Source organism: Eleutherodactylus coqui, chromosome 9 (assembly GCF_035609145.1).
Source record: "Eleutherodactylus coqui strain aEleCoq1 chromosome 9, aEleCoq1.hap1, whole genome shotgun sequence".
NCBI lineage: Eukaryota > Metazoa > Chordata > Amphibia > Anura > Eleutherodactylidae > Eleutherodactylus > Eleutherodactylus coqui.
In genome coordinates, this window is record NC_089845.1 from 64,648,457 (window position 1) to 64,666,485 (window position 18,029).

Here is an 18,029-nt window from a genome sequence, read left to right on the forward strand (position 1 = left end):
ACAGACCCTTGTTTACACTGGCAATGGATCCTGGATAAATAGACAACATCTTCACTCAAGCTGAAGATGATTGATAAGCCACATATGTTATTGTATAGGCCCATGATGTCCGACCAGAGAGCCGCCACTGGAGAACATTCCCACCATGTATGGAACATATTGCTCCAGTCCCTACAGCATCTGCAACACAAGGGAGAGGACTGAACAAACATTCTCTGTAAACATTTCGGAGTTCTGTACCAGCGCGACAGGATCTTATAATTGAGCTCCTGAAGTCTGGATAAGGATGTCACCTTATGTGTTAATGTAAAAGCTTTCTGCCAAAATGCCCAAAGGAAATGATATCCCAACTCCTCCTCCCAGGCCTTCACGAACTCAGAAGGGCTATCCCCTATCTCCCTAGTCAACAGCTTCTTGTATAAAAGCAAGATTAGTTGACTGGGAGAGTCCGTGGCGATGCACATTTCCTCAAAAGGGGTGAGTGTTTTAGTTATACCTGCCCCGAGTGTCAGGGAATCCAAGGACCCTCTCAGCTGAAAGTTTTCATCCAAGCACTAAGAGGGACGCTAGTCTCTACAAAGAACTCTGCCAAAGGTCTCAACCCTGAGGAGCTGAACACATCTCTCAAGTGCGGAATAGGATTTGTGGGAGTGAATAAGAGGGACATGTTGAGTTCAAGGCTTTAAATTGGGATTGGCCAACAAGGGTGTGAGAGGGCCAAGTATAGAAACTAATGAACTCTTAGTGGCAAAGCCCGACCATGCATCCACTAACTGGGACTGAAGGGACTGAAAGGACTTTCCTAATACTTCAGGAAAGTCCCTGAGCAAACTGCCCGGAATCCAAAACACCCCCTGCGTCAACCTGGGATCCCTGTCATATTTGATTTCAACCCAAAGCTTGGACGCATAGTGCTTGAGAAGATTCAAAGCACAGTTTGCTATACTGGCCTTGTAGTATAAAGAAAGACTAAGACCCCCTAATTCTTTTGCCCATGTGAGAATACTATATTTTAATCTAGGTCTATGATCCCTCCAAACATACTTAGTTATTAGGGCACAAATACACGACAGGAAGGGCCTGGGTAAACATATAGGAAGTGTCTGACATAAATACAGGAACTCTGGCAGGAAGCCCATCTTAACAGAATTTATTTTTCCGCACCAGGACAAGAAGAGTGTGTTCCATTTGTTTATGTCTTTTTCGAGACTAGATAAAAAAGGTTTAAAGTTTAATGACTAAGTGAGGGAGGTTAAGCTGGTAATTGAATACCTAGGTATGTAATGGCAGAATTTTGCCACCTAAATGGAAACTGTTTCTGTAGGATTTTGCGGCAGGGTGATATTCAAGATCTCCATTTTTGTAAATTGATCTTAAAATTACTCACTTCACTAAATCTATTGAACTCCTGTTGCAAAACAGGAATACCTATGCTGGGACAAGAAAGTTAAAGGAGGAGGTAATCAACAAAGGAGGCCAACTTGTAGTCCGTATGACCCACTACCACTCCTCTAATGGAGTCATTCAGTTTGATAGCATTAGCAGGAGATTCCATTGTTAGCACATATAGGATGGGGGACAAAGGACACCCCTGCCTTGTTCCATTTTGAATATAAAAAGGGTCCGATGAAAACCCATTGACTCTGACCAAGAACTTCCACCTCACTCTTTCTAAGGCTTTCTCCGCATCAACTGCCATGAAGCACAGCGGAGACCATGCACTTCGGGCTCTTAACACCAGTGACATGGATTTCATTATGTTGTTTTTGTCCTCTCACCCGAGGACGAAGTCCACCTAGTCATTGTGAATCAACCCCGGTACGAAGGGCTTTAATTGAGTCATAATCAGTTTGAAAAAAAGCTCTATGTCTATGTTTATAAGAGAAATGGGACAATAATTGCTGAGAACCAAGGTATTGTTTTCTGGTTTAGGTAGTACCAACCAATGGGCCTGTAGGGCCTGGGCAGGGAAGGAACTCCACTCCTCCCCCCGAAATCATGTTAAAGGACCGAAGAAGAAATGAGGATATTTCCTCTTTGAATAGTTTGTAGAATTTAGAGGTGAAGCCATCTGGTCCTGGGGTCTAGCCTATTTTTAGATTTCCGATTAGCTCAACTAGTTTGGAGGACCAAAAGTCCTCATCTAAACTCCTAGTTCTATAGGGTTAGAGGCATAATTATAAAGATATTCACTTATCCTCCTCTGACTCTCTGCTTGTCGAAAGGTTCTGTTAAGGGTGGCTTCACATGAGCGTGTTTTTCTGCGTGCAAACACATGCACAAAAAGACACTTCAATTAGAACCAATGCATTCCCTATGGTGTGTTTACAAGTCCATGCTTTACAGGTATGTGCCTGTAAAGATAGGACATGCGTGCACCGTAGGGAATGCACGCATTGTCTTTAATGGAGCTGCTGCAGCTGCCGGCGGCTCTGTTGAAGACAATGGTCTGCCAGCACCCCTGAATTGTTTTTCATATAGATATAAGCTCTTCCCTGAAGAACAAGAATTTTAGTGTAAATGAAAAGTAAATTAAAAAAATACTTACCTGCCCGCCGCTGCCATGTCCACACGGGGATGAAGAGCACATCTGCCGCATGGAGCAGATGTTTCCTTCATCCCCGCGAGGAAAAAGAATTCCCTGCTTCACCTGCCACATCTGTGACAGATGCAGCAAAGGAATTCTTCATCCCTGCAGGGAATAGAGAATTCCCTACCACAGCTGTCACAGATGACAGCTGCGGTAGGGTATCCAGCTGCCGGCATCCTGTAATTGTTTTTCAGGCAAGGGCTTTAAATATAAGCCCTTGCCTGAAAAACATGAAAAAATGGTGATAGCAATAAAAAAAAAATACTCACCTTTCTTCAGCTGCCGGGGCTCTGCCGCGTCCAGCCGACTCTTCTACTACACTGCACTAAGGAGCATTCAGCAGGCAGGCATTTAAAATCCCTGCCTGCTGAATGGGCTGCCTCTGATTGGCTTAGCACTGTAACCAATCAGAGGCAGCTCTCAGCTATTGAATGACAGCCGAGAGCTGCCTCTGATTGGTCCCTGCGCTCAGCCAATCAGAGGCAGCACTCACCCATTTATGAATTTACGCTTTAAATATAAGCTCTTCCCTGAAAAACAAGAATTTTAGTGTAAAAAAATAAATAAATAAATAATGCATGCATTGTCTTCAATGGAGCTGCGGCGGCTGACGGTGGCTCCATTGAAGACAATAGTCTGCCGGCACCCCTGAATTGTTTTTCAGGGAAGAGCTTTAAATATAAGCTCTTCCCTGAAAAACAAGAATTTTAGTGTAAAAAAAAAAAAAACACGCTCGTGTGAAGCCACCCTAATGTAAAAAGAGTGAAATTCCCTTAGGATCATTGAAGTTGAATGTACCACACATAATCCGAAGATTGGATCTTGGGGATGTGGGTCATAGAGACTCTAGAGTGTAGAGTCCTGGATAGCCACTGCCCACACTTGTCCCCATGTTCAAGAGCACTTCTGCGCAATCCATCTCTGAACCTCAAGGACCTTTGATCCAATATAAAAAGAATTTGTTGCTGCAGTATGGGAATTTTAGCCTTTATTGTATCCAAAGGGTGCCTTTTGTGTTAAGTTTTTATGCTCGTTAATGAGGTAATTTAATTTAAAGGATCTAGCTTTTTTAAGGAAAGCCCCGTGGGAAATAAAATGTCCCCTAAGACACAGTTAAGGGCCTCCCTTTTAACAGTTAAGCCCGTAATATCATCTTTATTAGATTCCTCAAAATCTTCTATCACCCTTTTAATGTAACTGAAGCACAGAAAGTCATTAAGGAGATTATTGTTTAGTCTCCAAAGATTTATTTTGGGTGTCCTGCCTGAGTTAGTGAGTTCCCCATAAAGTGGAGCAAGGTCCGACCATATAAATGGGCCTCTGGAACAAAGTGGGTTAAGGTCGAGAAGTTTATGGGAAATTAGGAGATCATTTATTCAAGTGTAGCTGTTATGGGTAGTTGAGTGGAAACTGAAATTCCTGACCCCTGGGTGAAGAATACGCCACATGTCTACCAATTGCAACCTCTCCAACTCTTTTTTTAGAGAGTGTAATGCTGAGCGGAGATGGGGGATTTACTTGACAAAAAGAGTCCACCTCTGGTCCATCACCAGGTTAGGGTCGCCTCCCAGAATCATGCGGGAACCGTCTGCAAAGTTGGCTATCTTCCTCAGTAGAAAAATCCCAAATGTAATCTGATCCTGATTGGGGAGTTATACGTTAACAAATGTTAAAACGAAACCTAAAACCTCAAGTTTGAGAAAAATGTATCTAACATTTGAGTCAGCAACGTGATCTATAGAGAGGTGTTTAAGGGACTTGTAGAATGCTATAGAGACCACTCCAGCTTTCTTGGATGGATGGGGACTGTGGTACCAGAAGGTATAAAATCTTGAGGCAATATCTGGAATGTTGTCAGAATGAAAGTGTGTCTCCTGTAGCATGGTCATCATAATTCTCTTCTTGTAGATGATAGAGGATCTGGTTCCTTTTCTCCAGGACATTCAAACTTTTTCTGTTGTAGGTGCAAATGGTTACATTGATCATTGAAATGAGGGGGTGGCACAAATGAGAAAAGACCCAAAATCAAAACCCCTAAGTGGGAGGGGGGAAAGACAGGGGAGGGGAGAGGATAACTGGGACCAAACATGGCATTACTCCTGAAATAAATTAATCAACAGAGTGAATGAAAATAAGTTTCAGGACAGAACCAGTGCTGTTGCACCTGTGGTAGAGCAAAAAAAAAGCTAATGGCAGATCGCTTTACAAGAGGCCCCGGCAACCAGGAGTAAATACTTAATGAAAATCTGGTGATACCAATTAATTGCACTGACCTTCCACATGGGAACCATAGAGTGAGGGAACCTGTGGAGAGAGGCAGATGATAACCCAATCGTGCAGAAACCAAACGAGCAACTAAGGAGTCCTTGAAAAAGGGTAATCTGGTAGACGCATAATCAACATTTTGCACTGTCGCCAACCCTTCACCAGGATGATCCAGGAGGCGTCACTAGCATAGCACATGGGCTAGGCCAATCTGAGATAGCAATCATTGGGAGCTCAAATGATCCCAAAAAAACAGGGAGGTCACCCAGAGATCTAAATGCAGAGATCTAAATCGAATGTCTCTTTCTCTCAAAGCCGCCAGCAGGGGTTTCAAAGCTCTCCTAAGATGGAGGGTGCAGTGAGACAGATCCAGAAGTATGAGTATGGGGCTGCTGAAAGGTGATACTGGGACATGTCTGGGGGACCTGTCAGAAGGGCTGAGGGACTCACCGCTGCCACCCGCAGGTATGGTGATGATGAGAGCAGGCTCCCTTTCTGATGCTGAGACCGTGGGTTGAAGCACACGCTGCATGTCAGCACATGGAGGCAGGGGTGAGGGCTGATCCCCTGCTCTGCGCCCGCCAGGACATCAGAGGAAGGATGCAAGACAGTTGCTGCCTACTGTGTCTCAGCAGCTCTCCTTCCAGCAGTGCCGAGCTCAAAGACCTCCACTCTTGACATAGTAATCTCTCCTTCCATACCACAGCTCTCTCTGTCTCCCCCCACCAGCACCATCTTTGCCTTCACGCGGCCACCGGCTGGGTCTGAAGGAGGTTGGAGGAACTGCTCCAGCCAAACTCTACCCATGCCAGGCAGGTGCCCAGGCGTGCTCTGACCTATCCTACATCCCATCGCTGTGATCCCATGCTGAAATGAACATTGGTGATTTAAGTAAGTGCTGTTGCCGCCAGAGCTCTCCTCCTGTGTGTCACAGCCATCAGCAAGCTCTGCCCCTCCCAGTGTCACATTTATTTAACAAGCCTTGTAACAAATACTGGGAATTGTGAGCCAAAGCCAGAATCTTCCCCATAAGGAGAAGATAACCATGCACAAACAGCAGGTTTGCCAGTCATTGTTACAAGGCTTGTAAAAAAGTCTGACACTGACTATAAAAAAAACGTTGCCTTCCAATAGGTAGCAATGTAGGGGTATTCTTTAATCTTCCCATTTATGTAACATGATAGCATGCTAGGCGACTAGAGAAACATTTGGATTGGAGCTTTTCTCTCAACAACAAAATGAGAAAATACAGCGGAAGTAAATATTTAAAGGGGTTGTTCCACAATTAAATATAAATCCGTTGTCTGATATTGTGTAGACTGGGCAGCTAATGTGTTTAATGCTGGAGAAAATTAGCAGATCCTACTGTGCTGAATCTTATTAACTGGCCTGCACAACAGTAGGAATCACTCAGAGACTCCCAGCAGAGGGACTGAGCTATTATGTCCACCTGCACTGGACACAGTGGATGGACATTCTAAGAAGGAACAAAAAAATAAGGGAACAGCATCGCCATTACTGATTATTATTGGACAGACTCCTGTCACACAGTTATAATAAAGAAGATGACAGTATAGCCTCACTGACTGAATACTTTATGGTCTTTTAGGAGAATTCCCCTGTCCTTCAAGCAGGCAGAGTTGCGTGTGCTGCTGAGTGTTAGGGCAGCAGAAGATTAGTCCTAAGCTCTCGCTCACGACCTGAAGGTTGTGAGTTCAATCCCCGCATGGTTCCATAGCCGGCTCAAGGTTGACTCAGCCTTCTAAGGTCAGTAAAATAAGTACCCAGCTTGCCGGGGGATAATACATTTTTAAAAATTACCTGAAAGAACCGCAGAATAAGTTGGCGCTATACAAATAACACATTTGCTCATGTGAAGCTATACTGAGACATTAGACTAAAAACATAGCAAGAAAAAAGAAAAAGCAGGGGGCAAAATCTGAAATGAATTATGGTGTCTGATTAGAGGCAGACATGACGCTGAACTGCAAGGATGTGAGTAAAATATACATGAAAGAAGTCCAGAGTGTGAGACAATCAGGTGAGGGTGCAATGATGGAAAGTTGTGTTTCTATTGAAGGATGTCTTTAATGAATTGCATTTTTCTGCTTGGGGAAGCCATAGGGTAGTCAAGAATCTATGCAACTGGCTTTTTTATAAGTCAGGAAAAGTATCCAAAGGCTAAAAAAAACGAGAGAAGGTGCAACTCAGAAAGCGCTTGTCCTACAAGTAAACACGGTAACCATACTGTTAATGCTTACTGTGCCAACACTATAGACACTACTGAAATTATCAGTTCAAAGTACATTAGAAAGCGAAACATAAATCCCTTTGTGGTTTAAAGTTACTGCCTACAATTAGAAAAATATATTTTTTTTTTTCATGAGGGTGGGGATGGGCTATAATACGGATATAGCTTTTTCTCCAAACTTAGGAAGCGCTATTAGGCCGTAGTCAGACGGGCGTTTTTTTGCACGATTTGCGCATGCGTCCGGCGATTTTCTAAAACCATTGCTTTGCAATGGTATCGGACACATGAGCGCTTTTTATGCGCTCGTCCGATAAATTATAGAACAGAAATCGCAGATCGCACCTATCTGCGATCTGCGATTCCTGTTCTCTTCTCTATATGCGCTCAATGGGGCCGGCGGCAGCAGCACCGACGCCATTGAGAGCATATACTAGACAAATCATTCTCCTCTGCCACAGCTGTAACAGCTGTGGCAGAGAAGAATAATGTTTGCCCATTGAATTCAATGAAGCCGGCAATACAGCCGGCTCCATTGAAAGCAATGGGCTGCCGGTGATCGTGGGATGAATTTTCGGGAAGGGCTTAAATATATAAGCCCTTCCCTGCAATTCATCCAGAAATGTGTAAAAAAAAAATATATATATATATACTCACCTTGTCCCGGCAGACGGAGTTCAGCCGCAGCCGGCGGCAGTACTCTGAACTGCTCTCTGTAGTATTCAGCAGCCGGGGATTTAAAATCCCCGCCTGCTGAATGAGCTGCCTCTGATTGGTCACAGCCTGACCAATCAGAGGCAGCTCTCACTCACACCCATTCATGAATTCATGAATGGGTGAGTGAGTGCTGCCTCTGATTGGCTCAGCGCAGGGACCAATCAGGGGCAGCTCTCACTCACACCCATTCATGAATTCATGAATGGGTGAGTGAGTGCTGCCTCTGATTGGCTCAGCGCAGGGACCAATCAGGGGCAGCTCTCACTCACACCCATTCATAAATTCATGAATGGGTGTGAGTGAGAGCTGCCTCTGATTGGTCAGGCTGTGACCAATCAGAGGCAGCTCATTCAGCAGGCGGGGATTTTAGATCCCCGGCTGCTGAATACTACAGAGAGCAGTTCAGAGAACTGCCGCCGGCCGCGCTGAACTCCGTCTGCCGGGACAAGGTGAGTATATATATATTTTTTATTTTTACACATTTCTGGATGAATTGCAGGGAAGGGCTTATATATTTAAGCCCTTCCCGACAATTCATCGTGAGATCGCCCGCAGCGCATTGCTTTCAATGGAGCCGGCTGTATTGCCGGCTCCATTGAATTCAATGCGCTGGACAGCTCCGGCACGTTTCTATTGAAACGCGGCTAGGAGCAGATTTTTTGGCCCCGGTTACGCGATTTGCGGATGCGCATCCGTCATGCGATCCGCAAATCGTGGCAAAAAACGCCCGTGTGACTAAGGCCTCAGAGCATAGATTGAAACAGCTTTAATTAGTTTGGTCTAAGCTCTATAGCTGGTCTAGGCTTAGTGAATTGAGCAGTCCTGAGTTATCATTTATAAAGACCAAAGAAAATCCAAGGGTGAATTCCCCATTCTACTTATCCCTAATGACAGTTACGATCAGGTAATACTCACTGGTGATGAGATATAACATGTTTCCCTTAGAAACGGTGGTAAAGAACATTAATGATGACTATTTGAAGCAGGATTGTGGAGTCGGAAGGCAAATATTCGCCAACAGCAACTCCAACTCCTTCATACTCTAGTAATAACAAATTTGCTTTAGTAAAATAGTATCATCAAGCCTAATATTTCATATATTAATAGATAATACATTTTATTTTCCTTTTTGAAGCTTGAGTTGCAGTCCATTCATTTCTACAGACTCTTGGCTCCACGACTCCAAGTCCACATCTCAGGTTTGAAGATCCTCTTCTGAGAAATGAAGATACTGGAATCAAGTAAAACACCTCAGCTGTAAGAAAGCTTATCTTTTAAAAGCGAACCTAACGTGCTTTTTGCAATACCCAGGTTTATTCTGGTTGCACGGGATAGGCCGATATATTGCAGAGCAGATGTACTCTGATATCCCTAGTCTTAGTGCGAAGTAAAATATCCTCAGGCGACCATGGCTCCTCTTCGCTTTCCTTCTACTGATTGACAAAGGGCCTTTGTGGTTTGAAACGTTGCTTGCATTCTTTTTGCCACCAGATCTCCAATAAACGGCTGCGCTGATCTAGCATATGACAATTTGTGTGCTGTCCTACTTTCTAACCATTTGTACTACAGAGTAGAACATTTTCATGTACTGTACACAGCGCTAACGACAATCCATGGCCAATGAGTTTTACTCGAGCTTCAATTTCTTCTCAATTCAGCAGTTAACAACAAATACCTGACAGATTTAATACCAGTTTTAGCTAATGTCTCGTAATCCTTCCAATTACTGTACACACCACAATATTACATTAAAGCAATTTGTTGACATGCCACAGTTTACATATCAATAGCCGAGTCATTAATACATCCCTGCAAGGACCCTCCAGTCAATAATTACATTCTCTTTATGTGTCAGTACCCCTTTATATTTTCTGGTTTAAGTACTAATTTTCATTTGAGTTATTGCATTTTACTTCCATTCCAGCAATAAATACTCGGTTTCTAATACTCCCTTGAAATATTGACATGCTACATTAACATAATTAAGTGTTTCCCTATATGGACTTGGTATCAATTAAGCAGTTATTGTTGTTTGATTGCTGTCCTTTTAACCAAAGTGCACCGTCTGCCAATCCTGGAGAAATAAAGCTCTAGCAAATCTGCAGCATATTTGCCGTATACATTTTTTTTTCATTCGCGCCGAGGTTCATTCAGCGATTCAATACAATTGCCTTTGTTTACATTTCGATATTTTGCTCAAGAGTGATTTTGTATCGCATTTTGGAAGGATACTTCAGCAATTCAGCATTGTTAATGGGGCATTACAAATTCCTTGAAATATCCTCTGCATGCCATATTCTTGAACTTTATTGGTAAACAAGCAGTGAAAATACATTCCAGCAAAGGGAGGGGAAAAAGATCCAACACATTTGTCACATGGCAGTACTAAACTGTGCTGTTAATTACAGGGCTCAGAAAAACTAACATAATCCTCACCAACATAAAATGACAAAAGAATAATTAGGATATGGTAATAGGAAAGAAATTAGATTCGCAGTTGTGTGTTCAAGGTCGCACTATGCCATAATTCTTTGTGATCAAAAAAAATCTTGAAATCTATGACAAATTGAATTAGAATTTTTAAATAATATTTGATTAGATTTTTTTCCCTTTAGTGAATCTATAGAATTCTTGTGCTCACATACTTGTTGTTATTAATATAGTCCCTATATGTCCTGTTGTCATGTATACCAAAGTCCTCTTCAATGTCAGATTTAGGCCAGTGTCACAGCCACAAGTACTAGCCCAATCCTGAGTGTAATGACCAGAGCTGACAGCATCATAGGGAATATGTGAATACACGCATATTATGCTTGTGCCTGAATCTGACATGCTCATGCCTCCGTACAGTCTCCATACACAAGGCACAGTCATGTGCATGACAACTTACTAAGAATGAGAGGTGACAAGCAATATTGCTGCTATTATATATACGACAATAACTGCCATCCAGCTTTCGCTGGTTCCAAAGATAAGGTGCTCAGCTCACCGTATCATGTTCGGGCAGGCTGTTGAGAAAACGACCTACCCAAATGCAACCCAGATCTGGATCGAAGGGATTGGAGGGCTGGATCGAAAGGATTGAGACAAGGGAACGTGCATACATGCTGAACACCATAACAAAGTGAACTGAAAAACGGGACTTGTGAGTGGATAACCAACAACGACTGACAAACACCAAAACACTTATCTATAATACCAACATGCATAAGGAGATGGAATAGCTAAAATACGTATGAGGTATTAGTTTGTATTTTGCATAAAATACGTAAGCTCACGAGCCCGCGACAAGGGTCCTCGTTGTCTTGTGGGTTCCTACTCTAACAAGACAACTTGACGCCGGGAGTCCTGCCTACAGGCAGGCAATCGTCCCAATAGAGATCTAGGCGCCTGGATCGCCATAAATGGTAAGAGACAGGACACCGTTCACATGTACCAGCAGACAAGGGACATACACCCTGAACAGGTAACTGTTTACAGCAAGTGTCTGGACACCTACACAGATGCTGTTCACACAAACAACAGACAAGGGTAACACATACACACTGAACAGGACTGTTCATGCCTCATGACTGGTCACCTACACAGACACTGACCATGTCACTGTTCATACCAACAACAGACAGAAACTCCACTCAGAAAACTTGTGCATGCTGATATTAAACAATAGCTAGTGCAAGAGTCCTCACACCAGGGGGAAAAGAGAGTCATACACCGAACTGACCAAAAGGGAACAGTGTCAGGCATTACCCATCTGACAACATACATGACATCAGATGTCTGGATGCCACACCTTGTGATTGGCTGGATGGAGAACTCCACACAATTAGCAGCCAAATCAACCACACCTGCAGCAGTGTGCTCCTGGAAACCTAGGTTCACTTACAGCAGGGTGCAGGGAGGAACAATTTGTCTGGCAGCAAAGACAAAGGGTGCTTTTAGATGGAACGATTGTCGTTCAAATTAGTAAAATTGAACAGCAGTCATTTGGTCTAAATGCGGGCCAACAACTGAACTATGAATCTATCATTTTTTTTTTTTGCTCTTCGTTCATTTTATGAAGGCATGAAAATCATTGTTGGCTTATTCACGTATCGTTCAGATTAAACACCGCCCTTTCACATTGTGAAAGACTGAACAATTCTGAGCAATTTATCATTTGAACGAGCCAACAATGTATATGCTTGTATAAACAAAATGCATGAGCAAATGAGTGAACTCTGACGTCATTCGCTCATTCAAACGATAATTCAGCTAGTCTAAGAGGGCCCTATGTAATGAAGTAATAGGAGACAAGGAAGTTCCTTCCAAATGGCAGCTAAAACCACTGCTTATTAAGGCATATTAAAAATGTCTATAAAATAAGTAAGTAAGAACAGCCTGGGATATTCTTATGTATTTCAAACCCTAAGGGTAGGTTTATACGGGACGAATGTCAGGCAAACGATGGCCGACACTCGTCCCTGTGTGTCCTCACTCTCGTGTTGCTGCACCAAAGCTAGCAAAGCCCCTCTCCATTGACATAACATAGCAGCTGTTCAGTACTGAACAGCTGCTATTTACACTGAACGATGAGCGATTAGCTCATTGTTTATGCAGCATAAACGCGAGGAGAGAAACCTCCTGTAGCCTCTCCACTGAGAGCTAACGACACTAGCTCCCGTGCAGGCGCACGGGAGCTAGTATGTGCGGGGATGAGTGTCGGGCATCGTTTGCCCGACAGTCGTCTCATCTAAAAGGGCCTTAGGCTTGGGTTTTTAGCCAATGGAATGGCAGTTGGTGTCTCGCTTTAATGAACATCAAAACTGGATTAAACATATATACTTCTCAAAGCTGTAAAGAAAAAGACATGCACATAAACGCATATTTGGTATAGATAAATTAGATCTGTTTTAAAATTCAGACTTCTTGGATATCTCGTATCCAGTAACGGCATCTACTATGTCTCTCTAAGGCCTCGTTCACATGAGTGCTGTTTTAGAACAGTATATGTGTGCGAAAAAATTGCGCTTATACTACACTAATATTCCCTTGAATAGACAGCTGCAATTGAAAAAGGAGGAGGAGAGAAGAAGTCCCAAAGGGCTTCAGGATTTCCACATAGCAGGGAGAGAAAGAGTAGGGCTATGGGGAATTAACCCATAGCCCCACTCTATCTCTCCCTGCTATGGGTTAATCCTCCACGCTCTCTCTCTCTATCCTTGCTATGGGGATCCCTGAGGGATATCCCTGTCGCACAGAGAGTGGGCAGGGCTATAAGGCTTCTCACAGAGATTACACATAGCAAATATAGAGGGGGTGGGGCTAAAGGGCAGATCCCTCTAGTTCCACCCCCTCCTCCGACACTCTCAGGGAAGCCCTCTATCTCCATTATAGGCAAATCTCTTGGGAGGAGAAGTGGAGAGAGTCACCTATTGCACCTCTCTGCTGTGAAATTGCACAGCAGGTGGGCAGGAGGAATACCCTACTGCTTACAGCAGGACATTTAAAATGTGCTGACCAAAAGCACATTTTAAATGTCCCATTGTAAATTCCTGTTAGTCCCCACATGGATTAAGAGAACCCTCGGGGAGTCCCCTCATCCCTGCGGAGACTAACAGGAGTTTACACTAGGACATTTAAAATGTGCTTCTGGGCAACACATTTTAAATATTCTGCTGAAAGCAGTGGGGTATTCCCTCCGTTGGCAGAAATCTTCTTTTCCTGCACAGGAGTTTCCATAGACTTTTGTTCCCTGGGGAGTCAATGGAAACCCATGCGCAGCTGGCACCAAAGATAGGTCAGGTCCTATCTTTTCTCGCAGCATGGAGCTTAGATGCGGGCATGTAGCAACACATGTCCTATCTTTTTTTAAACTCGTTTTATTGAAAATTAACAGCATGCCAAATCTTTTGTTCTACAAAATTACATATGGATATTAGAAACCCATAAAAACAAAGACAAAAAAGGAGGAGAAGGGATAGGGGAAGGGAAGAGAAAGGGGAAAGTTTCCCCTTGTCGTTATAGTGTATAGCCCTTGCAGTGTACTCCAGGGGTGTGAGAAGGGGAGGAAGGATGGAGGGAGAGATGCAGGGAAAACTTATGTAAAGAATGGGCATGTCATAACAGAGGCAGTACTAGGCCATCCAGGTAATTGCCCACCCGTCGCTGTGGTCTGACATGACAAGGTAGGTCCCGGATCCCCTCGCCCGTCTCCAGCACCTGCTGATTACTGAGGTCCCCTTCGCAGAGTTGATATAACCGAGGAGAGCAGTCGCGGATGGAACAGGGTGAGCGAGGAATCACACCATCGACCCCATACCTTCTGGAATTTTTCTGGGCATTTGCGAGCCTTATAGACTAAGTTGTTGAAGGGAATGGTTGTGTTAGTGATCTTTCTCCACATCGCCAGGGTAGGGCCCCTTGGGTCCATCCACCTCAGTGCAATTACCTTCCTAGCCAGGAACAGGACCTCTCGGAGAAAAATTCTATCATGGTGCTGCCAATGCTCCTCGTCCAAAATGCCGAAGAGGCAGACCTCTGGGGTGGTGGGAATCGGAATATTAAGAAACTCAGCTAGCAAATTTATGACCTCGCTCCAGTACGACTGGACCGTCGGGCAGTCCCAAATCATGTGCCAAAAATCGGCAAAGGTGCATGTACAACGGATACAATGTGTTGTCAGGTTTCTGCCCATCCTTTGCAGCCGCGCCGGGGTGAGGTAGCACTGATGCACTATGTACATCTGGATCATTCTATTATTTACTGAGGGGGAGACGAATAATGGAGATTCTAATAGATCTTGGAAAGTGTCATCAGTTAGCGCCGGGATCAGAGACCTCCATTTAGATAAGGAGGGGGGAACCACCCGGGTGGCCTTTGAGCTTATTAAATGTGAGTATATTGTCAATATAAGTCCCTGGGGTCCCTGGGACCGGAGAATTCCTATTAGGGGATAGCGGAATATGTTGTTACTTGCCGGAGGGATTTGCGTCTGCAAGGCGTGTCTAATCTGGAGGTACTTATAAAAGTGCGATCTAGGTAATTGGAACTGATCTTGCAGTTGCTTAAAAGATAGGAATATATTCGAGTCGTAAAGGTCGCCCAGACACCTTGCACCACCCTGTTCCCATGTCGCAAGGTCAGCCAGTGACACTAGCTCCCGCAGTCCAGGGGTTCTCCACAGCGGGATCTCTGCTACTATGTCAGTGAACCCGCCAGCTACCTTGGCCAGACGCCAAACCTGCGTCGCCAGCCTGTGGATGTGTAGCATCTTTCTTGATATTGTTGCAGAGAACTCCAGCACTGACCAGAGACTCTGAATATCAAGGACTCCCAACCAACATTTTAAGTGGGTCAATTGACTGGCTATATAATACAGACATAGATCTGGGAGTGCCGCCCCGGCGGCTGTCTTTGGTCTCTGAAGGGTGGAAATCTTGAGTTTCGGGCGGGAACTCCCCCATATAAAAGAGGACATGAGAGAGTCCATGGTCTGAAAAAACTTTATCGGGACTGGCACTGAGGTATGTTTTAGGGTGTAGAGGCATTTGGCCAGGACAATCATTTTAATTAAGTTGACTCGACCTGCCACTGATAATGGTAGCGATCCCCAAACCCGGAATTTGGACCTAAACAAATCTACCAGGGGGTATACATTCAGGTCCAGAGCCCGGCCTACGGAGTTAGTGATCTGAATACCTAGATATTTAAAATCCTTAACAATTTGGAGGCTGCAGTAGAGGTCCATGGGCTGCAAGGGGCTCCGCTCCGACACTGGCATTAGGGCCGATTTGGACCAATTAATGTGTAAACCGGAGTAGGACCCAAAATTGTTGATGATATCCATGGCCCGGGGCAGGGAATCTATCGGGTTGGACATGAATAACATTAGGTCATCTGCATACAGCGCCACGCAGTCCTCCCTATCCCCTATCACAATCCCCCTGTACGTTGGGCTCGTTCGGAGCATGAGAGCCAATGGCTCCACTGCTAGGGCGAAGAGGAGTGGGGAGAGGGGGCACCCCTGTCTTGTGCCCCTACGTAAAGGGAAATATGTAGAGCAGGACCCGTTCACCGATACAGCGGCCAAGGGAGTTCTGTACATTAGAGAGACCCATCGAATAAATCCATCTCCGAACCCGAATCTCTTCAGGACCTGGAGAAGAAATGGCCACTCGATAGAGTCGAAGGCTTTGGTGGCATCTAGGGAGGCCAGGGCCCACTCCATCTCCCCGGCTGAGCCGATCTGAGTTACTACCTGGACCCGCCGTAGATTGTCACTTGTAGATTTACCCGGCATAAACCCGGTTTGGTCGGGATGTATTAGGTCCAGGATGACGGTGTTAAGTCGTCTGGCCAACATCTTAGTTAGAAGCTTATAATCTGAGTTTAACAGGGAGATGGGCCTGTAAGAGCCACAGTCTAGAGCGTCCTTTCCTGGTTTTAGAATCAGGACTATTGTGGCCTCATAAAAGGAGGGGGGCAGGGAACTGTTATTATATGCTGCGCTGTATGCGTCTAGTAGTGTGGGAAGAAGGGTCTCTTGGTATTTTGAATATACCTCGATCGGCAGGCCATCGGGTCCTGGGGCCTTGCCGCTGGACATTTCCGCGAGAGCCTCTGCCAATTCCGTCAGTGTGAAAGGGGCATCTATCAGAGTCTGCTGGTTGGGAGTAAGCACAGGAAAATTAATACCAGAAAGATAGTCTACAAGTTCTTGTTGGGTGGCCTGTAATCTGGTTTCGTACGGCTCGCTGTAATATCGCTGAAACCGCTCCCCTATTGTTTTCTTTTCATGCAGGATCTCTCCGGTTTCGGATTTGATACGAAGTATCGATGGGGATGCAAAATTTTGGTGCACCAGGTGTGCTAGCAGACTACTGGATTGGTTGCCCAGTTCATAGAAACGCTGCTTTGCAAAAAAGGATGCTCTACGGGCTTTCTCTTGCAGAAATATTAAATATTGCCTTCCCTGCCCCAGCCATCGTTCCCTATTTTCGTCCGACGGGTCTGTCACGTAAGCTGTCTCTAGTCGCACGTACTGGGATGCCATTTCTTGTTCAAGTAGGGAAGATTCCCTCTTGATGTATGAAATGGTGGATTTTAAGGCGCCCCGTAAAAAAGCTTTCGTTGTCTCCCACACCATTACTGGGTCAGCCTCTGGTTGATTCAGCTCTAGGAAACTAGTAAGCTGATCAGGGATCCTATCGTTCGAGCCAATCAGGCTTAGCCAGAATGGGTGCACACGCCGGCTATGCCTATGATCTCGTACGTCCGGAGTTGTAATTTCAACCCGTAGGGGGGAGTGATCCGATACGCCCCTAGGGAGGTATTCAATGCGGGCGATGGCTGTACAGGGTCTGGTATTTCCCAGACAGTGATCTATCCGCGAGAGGGCATTCCTTCCGGTGGAGTGACACGAGAACTCACGCGTTGATGAGTACCGGACTCTCCAGACATCTCTCCAACCAACCTCTTGCATAAATTGGGCCAGGGGAGATGGAGGAGCCCGAGCCAGGGGAGCGTGTAGTGTACTGAACCTATCAAGCTGGGGGTCCAGGACCATATTTAGATCGCCCATACACAGGATGGAGGCGTTGGGATACTGAGTGGCAAATTAGGCCGCCTGGTGGAGAATTGCAATATTGGCTGGTGGGGGGAGATAAATTCCTATAAGTACATAAGGAAGGGATTCTATCCACGCCTGTATGAAAATGAATCTACCTTCTAGGTCTCTGACAGTGCGCCCTGGCTCCCATCTAAGTCGCTTATGGATCAAAATTGACACCCCTCTGGAGTAGGATGTGTGTGTAGAATGTAGGGCCCATTGGACCCATGCCTTCTGCAGTAGCCTCGTTTTTTCTGGGATCAGGTGCATCTCTTGGAGACATACGATGTGTGGGTTGTGGCCTCTAATGTACGAAAAAAACATAAATCGCTTCCCAGGGGTTCCCATCCCGCGTACGTTCCAGGAAAATACCGTTATATTAGCCATTGACATAAAAAGTGTTATCCGTGTATAGGAGGACTCCCCTTTTCGGGGTGGGTTTGCCCTGCGTATGGCACTCTGTCAGACTTCTCTGCATTTTAGTCTGCCTCTGTATCTCTCGATTGTAACTTATGGTAACTCTGTGCGATGTTCTGTAGAAACGTGTCCGTATGTTTATATTTGTAATTGTGATAGTAATGGCTTGCATGAACACTAACTTAATAACCCTTAACTTAACC